The following is a 12,738-nucleotide window of genomic DNA, read 5'->3' on the forward strand; positions in this document are numbered from 1 at the left end:
AATTATAGGAAGTTGAAAAAAGCACTTATTTGAATAAACATTTAGCAACTGTATTTCATTTTTACTTAAGTATTTGAGTAATGTATGGAAAAATACATTTTAGCATAGTTAATCTCTTTCAGGTCTGAAAGGTTCAGAATATGAGGATAGATAATTCATTCTGTTGAATTCTATGTTTTATTCAAAGAAATAAATGAATAAGATTTTTTTTACATTTCATTGGCTTTATGAAAATTTTTGCTTATTAATTAGACACGGTATTTGTACTCTCCAAATTCTAGACATCTTGGCTGATTCAGAAATTAACCTCAAGGGGGCATCTAGGTGGTGCAGTGGATAGAGCACCAGCCCTGGAGTCAAGAGGACCTGAGTTCAAAACCAGCCTCAGACACTTAAAAATACATGAAAATCTTTTTAAAAAGAAGAGCACATGGGGAAGCTAGGTGGTGTAGTGGATAGAGCACCAGCCCTGGAGTCAGGAATACCTGAATTCAAATGTAACCTCAGACATTTAATAATTACCTACCTGTGTGGCCTTGGGCAAGCCACTTAACCCTGCTTGCCTTGCAAAAAAACCTTAAAAAGAAACTAACCTCAAGCTACTTTTCCTTCATGTTCAGTAAATATCTCACTATAGGATCTGATTCAGAGAGAAAAAAAAAGAAAATTTATTTAAATATTTGTGAAAGTAATATAACGAGATTAACTGAAGTGTCCTTTCATGTTGGAGTTTTGTATGTCAACAATTAGGTTGAACATATGCTAACTCTAAGTCAAATCCATTCCTTCAAGTTACTTTGTAGTAAGATTCTTTAGTTCTTAAGTTTCTAAATTCCCTTGAAATGTGTCCAAGAAAGACTTGCATTCCACTGTTTTTACAAGTGGTAGTAGTATAGAGAAGTAGTACTAGTAGAAGTAAATAGTGCTATAAGGAAATTTCAGTTTTTAATTATTCATTTTGATAAATTATTAAATTCAAGCTCTTCCCCATTTTGAAGAAAGTTGCAAAAATTAAAGACAATCTAGATTACAGAGCAAATGCTAGGCTACATCTCTTTTACAAAGAGCAAACTTGATGATCTTAGAAAAACATAGATAGGGGCAGCTAGGTGGCACAGTGGACAGAGCACCGGCCTTGGAGTCAGGAGTACCTGGGTTCAAATCCGACCTCAGACACTTAATAATTACCTAGCTGTGTGGCCTTGGGCAAGCCACTTAAACCCATTGCCTTGAAAAAAAAATCTAAAAAAAAAACATAGATAGACTTGCATGAAATAATGAGTCATGAAACGAGCAGTGCCAAGAGGATGTTTATATACCAGTAACAATATTATTTTAAGGATGACTGAGCAAAAAAAAAGTCATTTTGACTATTATAAATACCCAAATTAACTATAAAGGACATATGAAAGAAGATGCTATCTGTATCCAGAGAAAGAATTGGTAAATAGAAATAGGGATAGAAAGATTTTACATCTTCTACATATACATATATTTTTGTCTATTGGTAACCATCTGGAGGGAGAGAGAAGAGAAAAGAAAAAAATTTACATGATACCTTTATTATAAATTTAAAAGGAATAACAGTTGTACCTATTAGATTTGCAGTTTTATGTGTGATCATCTTTTTTTTTTATTAAACTATGTTCTGGAAATACATGGTTTATCCCATAAATTAAATCTTAAAAATACATGAAAATCTTTTTAAAAAGAAGAGCACATGGGGCAGCTAGGTGGCACAGTGGATAGAGTACTGGCCCTGGATTCAGGAGTACCTGGGTTCAAATTCGGCCTCAGACACTTAATAATTACCTAGCTGTGTGGCCTTGGGCAAGCCACTTAACCCCATTTCCCTTGCAAAAACTTAAAAAAAAAAGAAGAAGAGCACAAGGGAAGAAAGAAAAGAATACAATTTTACTGGTAAGACATATTCTCCACTAAAGAGTTTCTCATAAATGTTTCTTCAAAAAAACCACAAAGCAAAAATTTTAGTGAGAGAACAAAGGTTGTCGGGCTCATTGCATGATCTAAGACTTCTTCAGCTCATCAAGGTAATTTGTGCATCTCTCTGTGGATCCATGGATATATTCAAGTTACTCCTGCTATAAGTGGATGTGTAAGGTAATAGGAGAGATGTGTTGAAATCAATATACACAAGACATACTGTTAAGTGTAATCTGCATAATTAACATTTTCTCCATCACTTTCCCAAGGCTAGATCATCAAGATAACAATAAGCCAAGTCTTGATTTTGTATCATTTGAATGATTTCTAAGGTGTAAATGCTCACACTGAGAATTTAACATTGGGCTCTTATATAAGCTGGCTCTTGAACACCCTTGATACAGCTCTACAAACACCAACATATAATTCAAAAAAAACTGAACAAAAGCTCCTAATTCCTTAATATGATTTTAAAACTATATTAAGTTCAAAATTTTAAAAAAAGTTCAAAGATAGAACTGGAAATGGACTCTTCTAGAGAGGAAGAAGCTAGAACAAATCTATGTGGAGAGAGCCAATTAATTTAAACTCAGTTTATTAATTAATCATTTGATTATTAATTATTTTAATTGAAATAAAATTTATCTGACTTTAAATTTAATATGAAATATAATCTAAGCTAACTAAACTTAGTAGATAAGGAATCCTCACAAAAATCTGAGTGTGTAGTGGCTGATAACCCTTTAGAGGTTTCAATGATCTAGCATAGGAGACATGATGCTGTTTGGACAGGCTTAAGAGTAATTTTGACTTTAATGAATTCCTGATTAGATAGAGAGATAATATGGGGGGAGGGGGAGTTGAATACAAATTATTTTCTCCATTCTTTTAAAACATAATAATTTCTATTTAAGCCTTTCTTTTCTCTTTTCAAGTACCTAAGTACAACCCTACTCCATATTATTTTTGTTTTTGTCTTAACTTCATTCTTTTTTTAAAAATTTATTTAAGGTAATGGGATTAAGTGACTTGCCCAAGGTCACACAGCTAGGCAATTATTAAATCTCTGAGGCCATATTTGAACCCAAGTACTTCTGATTCCAGGGCCAGTACTCTATCCACTGTGCCACCTAACTGCCCTGTTTAACTTCATTCTTGAAGAAGATCATAACACAGGAAGGTAATACCATGACATGCAAGTGAGTTGAATTTAAGTGAGGAGGTATTATAAAAAGTCATCAGTTTCACTTTCTCCTCCAGAGCCATCTGGACAATTTTTTTTTCTTCTTTTTTTGAAGGTGGTCATTCTTGGCCTCTTTGGCTCATCTTTCTCTTACTTAACCTTAATGATTGAATGGGCATTTCCTCATCAAACTGTGATCTGGGAAGGACCTAGCTTTAAAAAACAAAAGTCTCAAAAAAAAAGTCTCCCACTGCATCCAGGGCCATCTCCAGTTGTCCTGATCACTATCTGGCCACTAACCCTGGAGGAGAAAGTGATATTGGTGACTTTGCACAGCACACCCTCACTTAAATCCAACTCCCTTGTATTGTAATGGTGTGATTTCCCTGGTGTCATGGTCTTCTTCAAGAACAAAGGACACACAACAATCCCAATTTTTAACCTTTTAGTTGTTTAATTATCAAAACATTTATTAAACATTAAATTTTATTTCAAGGGCAACTGGGTGGTGTGGTGGTTAGAGGGCTAGACCTGTTGTTAGAAAGACTTATTTTCCCAACTTCAAATCCACCCTCAGACACTTATTAACTATATGATCCTAGGCATGTTTATAGCAGTTCTCATCTAAAAGATGAGATGGAAAAGGATATGGCAACCCACTTTAGAATCTTTACCACAAAAACCACAAATGGGGTCATGAAAAGTCAGACATGATTGAAATGAATGAACAACAATAAAAAATGTATCATATAAAATTTCATGAAGCACCTACAATATATAAGCTATAACTTAGTTCCAAAGACCTTTTCATATATCTTAAAACCTTTTCACTTTATTCTTGCCTCATCCCTAATTTACTGCTACTCCCCAAAACGCCCTTTCCTGATAATGTACCTTTTTTTTGTCTTGTAATTGAAGTCTGCCAGTCTTCAATCCTGTTAGCTCCCTAACTCTATCTCAACTTCTAACCCTGGTTCAGACCCTCATTGCCTCTCTGCTGACCTACTGCAATACTTCCTAATTTCCTTCAGTATTTTTTCTTCCTAATCCATCTTCTGTGGGATTGCCAAATTTATATTTTTAAACAATGGACCTATCCATGTCACACTTAGCAGATATACTCTACTCTCCTTTTCCATACTCTTATTATCCAGCCAAGCCAGCTTCCTTATCAGTCCTCATAAGAGATATTCCATCTCTATAAATTTTGCAAGGTATCCTCTAATGCCATAAATGTTCTCTTTTCTGGCTGCCACCTCTTACTTGTTTCAAGACTCCAAATATGCAGTGCTTTTGACATGGCTCTCTCTCCCAGCTGCTGTTTTCTCTTCCCCTCTCCCCACAAAAAAATAACTGTATATATATTTTGTACACATTTTATATTTTCTTATGTTTATCCAGGTTGTGTAAATAGAATTCAAGTTGCTCAAAGGCAAGGACTCTCATTTTTGCTGTGGAAAGGATGATCCAAGGCACCCTTGCTTCTTACTGAGGTATGTGTGCTTTGCTGGGATGAAATAACACCTGATTGATCTCTAGCGACTGAGGAGTTCTTTTGGAGGTATGATGATAGGAGGGGCAGAATCTGGGAGGCTGGACTCTAGTGAATGAAGCTTACCTTTCCAAAATCAATAAGAAGGATTGTGGAATTCATCCACGTGATCCCAAAACCTGTTCCCTTCTTAGTGTCACCCAGGTCACAATACACATCCTGGGGTCTCTGACAGAATATTAAGGGTTGATTTTTAATTGAATCAGAGAATTTAGATGTTTTTAGAGAGCTTCATATATTCTGGGGACTCTTGATTTGGGTTGATTCTTTTGGAACTAGCAAATTTGTCCTAAGTGAATTCTGTTTTTTGTTTTGGCGGGGGTTTTGTCCCTCATTCATGACATCAGGGATGTGACACCATGACAAGCACATGAATTGGATTTGAGTGAGGGGGTGCTGTGCTAAGTCACCAGCCTCACTTTCTCCTCTAGAGTCAGCTAAGATCCAGTGGTCAGATAAGAATCAAGATGATTGGAGATAGGCCTGGATGCAAGGCAATCAGGTTTAAATGACTTGCCCAAGGCCACCCAGCTAATAAGTTTCTGAGGTTGAATTTAAACTCCAATCCTCCAGACTCCAAGGCCAGTGCTCTATTCACTGTGCCACCTAGTTGCCCTTCATTTTGATGTCCGATGTCATACAGTGATCTAATGCATTTTCAAGGATTCATTGAAGAAATTTTCATCTGAGGAGTGGCTAGGTGGCGCAGTGGGTAGAGCACCGGCCCTGGAGTCAGGAATACCTGAGTTCAAATGCGGCCTCACACTTAATTACATAGCTGTGTGGCCTTGGGCAAGCTACTTAACCCCATTTTCCTTGCAAAAACCTTAAAAAAAAAAAAAAAAGAAAAAAGAAATTTTCATCTGGACCTCATTTGGCAAGGATACACTGGGAATCTAAATTCTATTATATGCTGGAAGAACCTCATATGCTGAAGAAAAATTTTCATGTAAGACAGATTGGTTTCCCACCTGATGACAAAGGATTTATTTCCAGTCAACCCCAGGTTATCCTACATGCTTTGGGAACTTATCTGGGTTGAGACTTCCCCCCACCCAGGTATGAAAAATAGGGGCAGGGGGTTTTCTTAATTTCTTTTTTTGCTATTGTTAATGTCTTGTGTTATTTTCATTTTACTTTCTTCCTAATTATGTTGAATTAGGAGAGAACCCTCACCAACTTCAAAGTGGTAATCTGTGAGAACTTGCTTAAAATCTGCATTACTCTGTATTTGGGGTAAATTAATCTCCAATTTTTGGGTCCTCACAAAAAGATTATTAATCTGGAGAGTAAGAATATAAGAACTATACCGAATGGATTTTACTTAGCCCTTTGCATAGCACTCAGGAGACCATTAAGAATTATATTGTGTGGACTTTTTTTTTAATGAAAGGCACTAGGGGAAGCACTCAAATAGAGTGTTTGAGTCTCCTCCCTAGGACTCCAGAGAACTGTCTAGAATTGAGGATATGGACAAATGTGCAGTAGCACTCCAGCTTTATTTGCTTGGACAACAAATATTTAACTAGGAGGAAAGTGTAGCATAGGCAATGGGGGGGGGGTCCTGATTTGACAGAATGGGGCACCTACAGTGGAACTAGAGGTGTACTCTGATTTTCTCCTGGGGGGATGTTCCTTGCTGGGATGATCAGCAACCACTAATTGGTCTCCAGTAACCTGGGGTGGAGGGGATGTTGTAGAAATAGATCTACGTACATCTTTGTATCCTTAATACCTGTCCCTTAATAGTAGGCACTTAATACATGTTAGGTGAATTGGTTGATATTGCCTCCCTACTAAAAATGTCTCTTGATTTTGTCCTACATTGTCCTACCTTTGTGCAGTCATATAAGCTGCTAAACCTACAACCAGGGCAGGACAACTTTTCCCCAGAGCTTTGAAATTTAGAGGGCCAAAGAATGTACCACAATCAGAATAATTTATTAAAATTGCATACTAACAGGGTACTGTTAATAGCACTGATCTATGAGAAATATTAGTAATTTCTGACCTGAATTTGTATTAATTTTCTTTTTTTTGTTGTTTTTGCAAGGCAAGGGGGTTAAGTGACTTATCCAAGGTCACACAGCTAAGTAATTATTAAGTGTCTGAGGCTTGGATTTGAACTCAGCTCCCCCTGACTCCAGGGCCGATGCTCTATCCACTGCACCACCTAGTTGCCCCTCTTAATTTTATTCTGGCCTTCTTTACTTAACATGAAGTATAAAGCAGATTTGAAGGGCCCAAATTATGCTGCTTTCCCCCTGTCCAAGCCTGCTAATTAAAATGCTGCAGATTGACCTATTTAGATTTTACTGCATCAGTTCTCTTCTCTTCCTAGTAGCAAATTATCTCTCCTCAAATTTTTTACACTATTTTTCACACTTTGTATCTTTCTTGTTTTCCTATGCAACATTTCCCTTGAGTCGATTATAGATAGTTCATAGGTAAGAACTGTAGTTTTATCTTTGCATCCCCTAGGATAGTTAGTCATTCAACAAGTCAATAAGTATTTAGAGGATGGGACTCTGAAATTGGAGTCAGAGAGACTAGCATTCAAGTTCCACCTTAGACACTAACTGTGTGACCCTGTGAAAGTTATTTAAGCTCTCTGTGCTTCAATGTCCTCATCTGTAAAATGAAACAATTGGACTCAATGGGGAAAGGAATTCACATAGTGTCTCCTATTTGCTGGACTCTGTGCTAAACACTGTTTGTTTGTTTTTTTTACAAATACTTTTGCAATTGATCTTCACAAAACCCTGCAAGGTAGTTGCTATTGTTTTATCATGTAGGAACTGAGTTGAGGTTGAGTGATTTTTCCAGGATCATTCAGCTAGTAGATGAGGCTGAATTTGAGCCTAGATCTTCCTGAGTCCAAATCCAACACTCTAATCACTGTGCCATCAGGGGCCTCTAAGTTCCAGCTTGGTTATGATCCTATGAAATGTTTCTTTTATCCACTTAAATGGACAACTAAGTGGCACAGTGGATAGAGTGCCAAGCCAAGAGTCAGAAATATTCATTTTCCTACGTTTAAATCTGACCTCAGACATTTACTAACTATGTGATCCTGGGTAAACAACTTAACCCTATTTGCCTTAGTTTCTTCATCTGTAAAATGAACTGGAGAAGGGGAATCACAAACCACTCCAATATTTTTGCCAAGAAAATCCCAAATGGAGTCATGAAATTGGACAAAACTAAAATGAATAACAAATAAAAATAACAGTAATATAAATAATAGTTTACCTCTATATATTTTAATTTTGGTCTGCATTTCGATTCTTTGATAGTTCAATAGTTTTTGCTACCTTCCCAAAGAATATTCTCACATTTTTTAATTAAATTAATTCCTTCTCCAAACTTTCTCTTTGAAAGTTTTTTTTTTTACTTTCTCATTGAGGTTGAAGAATTGACTAGTTAGATTTCAAGTTGGAATCACCTCTGGACATTGGTTAGATTTGGGGTGGGTTGCTACAGGATGACACATGAGCTGAGAAATCTCGGGGTAAATCATTATTCTTCCCCTGAAAAGCAAAGTCCAGAATCCTTTATCTCCTTTTCTTTCTTTTTTTCCTTTTTTCTTTTTTTAGAGAGTCAGGGCTATGTGACTTGTCCAGGGACACACAGCTAAGTGTCTGAGGCTAGATTTGAACTCAGGTCCTCCTTACTCTCTTCCTTTCCATTACTGATGAAGAACAGGTCATACAGCTCCATCAAAAGACCAACCAGGATTCACCATTATTACATCTTAATGATTTTTCCTCAAGTCAACCATATTCTCTTAGTGGCTTCTAATATCCAGGTCAAGTGATTTGTAAACTTGATATTGGGATATAGACTAGACCTGTAATGTCATTAATATATAGAACTTTGGGGTGAGGAAACTCTTTCCAATACATGTTGGCTTCTTTTCCACAAGTGAGAGTCTTCTTTCTAAACATTGAGAGAGTCACACAGTCAATATGTGTTAAATGCTCCAATATCAGCTCTTTATCTACTATGCCATGATGACTGTCCTTGACAAATACATTATTTTATTCTCTGAACTTCTCTTCTATATGTTGTGGTATGTCACAATCTAAAAAAATTCATTTCATTTTAGAGAGACTATATTTGACAGGTTAGGCAGTGGTTGATCCTGAAGGATTCTGGATAGGATTTTTTTCATAGCATTTGAGAGCATTTGCTTCAGTAAATTTTCTTTCCTTTTTGATTATGCTTCTACTAGGTTTTAAAAACAAGAATCTGATGAAAGTAAGTTGTTTAGCAGCTAGTCCCAAATCCACAATTTCAATTTCAATCCATCCTTCATCTAGAAGTCATTACAATTTTCATAAATTGATCAAGTCAATTCCCTTGTCAAAAATCTCCAATGATTCTCTATTTTATTTTAAGTATCCTTAGCCTGGCATTTAAAATCCCTCTTCAATCTGACTTTAACTTAAATTTCCATCCTTGTTTGACATTACTCTCCATACTAGCCAAACTTCCAGTCAAGCTGAACTACTGAATTTCCATCTCATATGCCCATGTTCACTTAGGCTTTCCCTATATCCTCCATCATCAGCTTTACTTTGCAGAATCTTTTTACTCCCTCAAGGTTCAGCTCAAGTACCAACTCCTTCTTTATCCCCAGTTATTGATTACAGTCCTCCTCTTCTTCAAATCTTTGTGATTACTTATCAGCACACTTTCTATGTCCCCTCTATAGAATGAAAACTCCTTGAGAAGTTTGTTTCTTTTTGACATTGAATCCCCAGCATGCTGACATACACATACCGTACACACATTTCTATGAATCTGTGATCTCCTGATATATGGATTCTTGCTACAATTAGTGGTCTAAATTAAAATCCAGACCAACTTTCTCATCTTTTGTAATAGTTGTTCATGACTATGGAGAACTAGTAGTATATAAACGCCAATGTGGCAGGTGTGGACCATTTATTTCCTGGAACTACTATAGCTCCCAGGGATAAGATTTTGTATCTTAAGTTTCTCCCAGCCCCTAAGACCCTTGAGGTGCCTTACACAAGACCATCTTAGAAAATAAAATGGATCCTTTGTCAGGTCATGAGGACACTGCTAGTATTTTTCCATCCAAGCCTCCCAAAGGATATTAAAACTCAAGTTTGGGTCATTCAGAGTGCAAGAGCCTAGGGATTTTCTCTTCATCCTGACCATTCAGAGTCCTATATGCCCCCTGAGGATATGAGGGCAGGAAGCCAAACTCTTGAGTGACTGTTACGGACAGATGACCTGGGTCTGTTCCAGCATTTCTGAGGATTTTAATGAATATCTAAATTATCCTATGTATACTTATAACAAATGTATCCTACTAGGGAAGCAAGGAAAGGAATAAACATTTATCAGGTTCCCTCTATATTAGGCCCTATGTTGTGTTTTATAAAAATTATCTCATTGAATCACTAAACATGTTTGATCTTTATATATTCATTTTGGAGAAACTTTGAAATTATTAATGCCTATACAGTTGGTCCTGAGACTGAGACTATTTCCTCCCTAAAATTTCTCCATTTGGAATTTCTTCATGACCTAGGAGAGAGAGAGAAAGAGAGAAAACTTCTAGATCTCTTAAATGTACTAGTGCAGTATGTGGGCTGGCCTTTTGTTGTCTTCACTCTTTTACATCATATTCTTTGACCTTTTCTCTTCTTATATGTCATTAATTTATCTTTAACTCTATTTCTTGCATGTAGTTCATCTTTCATGGTATGCTGTAACATCCATCCATCATGCTTCACACCATTGCTCTTTGGACAACCTGAAATTTTAATTTTTTGAAGAATGTGACATTCCATGATTTGTACTTTTAATGTGAATGGAATGTGAAATGAATCAATCAGCAAGCATGTATTAATGTCCTAAGCCTTATGCTGAGTGCTAATGATACAAAGATAGACAAAAACCCCAAACCAGCCATTGCTCTCAAGGAGATCACATTCTCATGGGGGAAATAATATATAAATAAGTAGGTATATACACCATACATACAGAGTAGACCAAAGGTACCCTTAGAGGGCAAGGATCAAATAACTTGGTTGGGGTGGGTGGGGAGTCCTAGAAGACCCCCTGTAGAAGATAGCATTTGAACTGAATCTTGAAAGAAGTCAGAGATGATGAAGTCAAGAGTCATAAATGATGAAGAAGAACATTCTAAGGCACAGAGGAAAGCAAGTGCAGGATACAGAACAAGAAATGAAGTATTTTGTGTGAAGAATGATGTGTAGTCAGTATCACTGGACAGTAGAGTAAATAAATGGGAATAAAATGTAAAGAGGAGGCTGGATAACATAGTACTGACCCTGAAGTCTGGGAGACCTGAATTCAAATGTGATCTCATAAACTTACTAACTTTGTGACCCTGGGTAAATCACTTAACCCTGTTTCTCCCAGTTTCTTTATTTATAAAATGATCTGGAGAAGGAAATGACAAACCATTCCAGCATCTTTGGCAAGAAAACCCTAAATGGGGGGTCACAAAGAGTCAGATATGACTGAAACAACTCAACAACAGCACAAATGTAAAAAAGACTGGAAAGGTAGGAAGGGGCCAGATTGTGAAGATGTTTTAATGCAAAAAAGGGGATGATATCCTGGAGATAATAGAGAGCCACTAGAGTTTAATTAAATAATGAAGTGACATGAGTAAACCTGCATGGTAAGAAAATTATTTTACCAGCTGGATGGAGGATAGACTAGAGGGAAAGATGGATTTGAAAGAAGGAGACTAATTAGAAGGTGATTGCAATAATCCACACAAAAGGTGATGAAAGTTTGAACTTGGGTAGTGGCTATGTGAGCAAAGAGAATGGGACACATGTAGGAGAGTATGGCTATAGATATGGCAAGATTGGGCAACTGACTGGATATATATGGGGTGAGTGAGCAGGAAAAGTCAACAAATTTGCTGAGGAGGTTACAAACCTAGAAAACAGAAAATAATGTTATCCTCAACAGTGATAGGGAAGTTTGAAAGAAGGAAAGGTTAGTTGATGGGGAGAGATGATGGATTCTGTTTTGAACAAGTTGAGTTTGAGATACTTTTGAAATAATCCAATTCTAAAAGTATAATAAGTAGTTGAAAATATGGTATAAAAGTTTAAAAGAGAGACTAGGACTGGAAGGTCTTGAAAGTCAGCATCATAAAGATAATTCAATCCATGGGAACTAATGAAATCATCACTAGAAAAGGTAGTGAAGAGGAAAAAGAGCTCAGGATAGAGCCTTGACAAACTCACTTTTAGGAGATAATACTAAAATAAAGCTCCAAGAAACAACTGAGAGCATTTAGACACATAGGAGAAGAATTCAGGAAGAGCAATGTCACAAAAATCATGGGGGAAAGAATATTCATTAGGGGAAATTGATAAAAAATAATAAAATTTTGACAAAGATAAAAAGAAAAGGGCTGAGAAAAAGTACTATCAGATTTGACAATTAAGAACTCATTGGTAATTTTGGAGAGAACATTCATTTGAATGAAATCAGAAATCAAATTAGAATGAGTTTGTAGGATGAGAAGATAAGAAAGAAGGGCATTGAGTATAGATGACTTTTTCTCTGAGTTTAGCAGAAAAAGAAAGGATAAGTATAGAATTATAAGTAGTAGAAATGTTAGAATTGAATATGGGGTTTTTTCTATGAAAGATATCCTCAGAGACTGGCTGTATTTTTATGTAGCTAGGAATGAACCAGTGGATAGGGAAAGATTTACGATAGAGGAGCATGACGATGGGGGTTGAAAGGAAAAGGAAGTGGGAAAAGGAAAACTGGAAATCTGTTGGACAAGACTGGAAGGGTTGCAATCAAATAGGTATATATGAAGTTTGTCCTAGCCAATAAGGCCACTTTTCTATTAAAGATTGACTAGAATGAAGGAGGAATTAATAGAGGAGATAATAGAAGATGATGTTAGAGGAACATGAGATGAGAAGAAGGAGAAGAGAGGGCTCTAGGGCTCTTGGTATAAACTCTCTCCACACACACACACACACACACACACATATATTTGAGGGAGTGGTCAGGGAGA

General features: G+C 36.5%; 1 protein-coding gene across 2 annotated transcripts in view; it reads left to right on the top strand.

Annotated features, from left to right (window-relative positions):
• The window catches only part of GJA3 (gap junction protein alpha 3), a 43,398-nt gene that overhangs the window by 15,752 nt on the left and 14,908 nt on the right, over positions 1 to 12,738 (top strand). For both annotated transcript variants that reach the window (XM_074216248.1, XM_074216249.1), the window contains exon 3: positions 4,529 to 4,620. The gene's annotated coding sequence lies outside the window, so the exon portion shown is untranslated. The remainder of the gene's footprint in view (positions 1 to 4,528; positions 4,621 to 12,738) is intronic.

This window comes from Macrotis lagotis, chromosome 1 (assembly GCF_037893015.1).
Source record: "Macrotis lagotis isolate mMagLag1 chromosome 1, bilby.v1.9.chrom.fasta, whole genome shotgun sequence".
NCBI classification, from domain to species: Eukaryota; Metazoa; Chordata; class Mammalia; order Peramelemorphia; family Peramelidae; genus Macrotis; species Macrotis lagotis.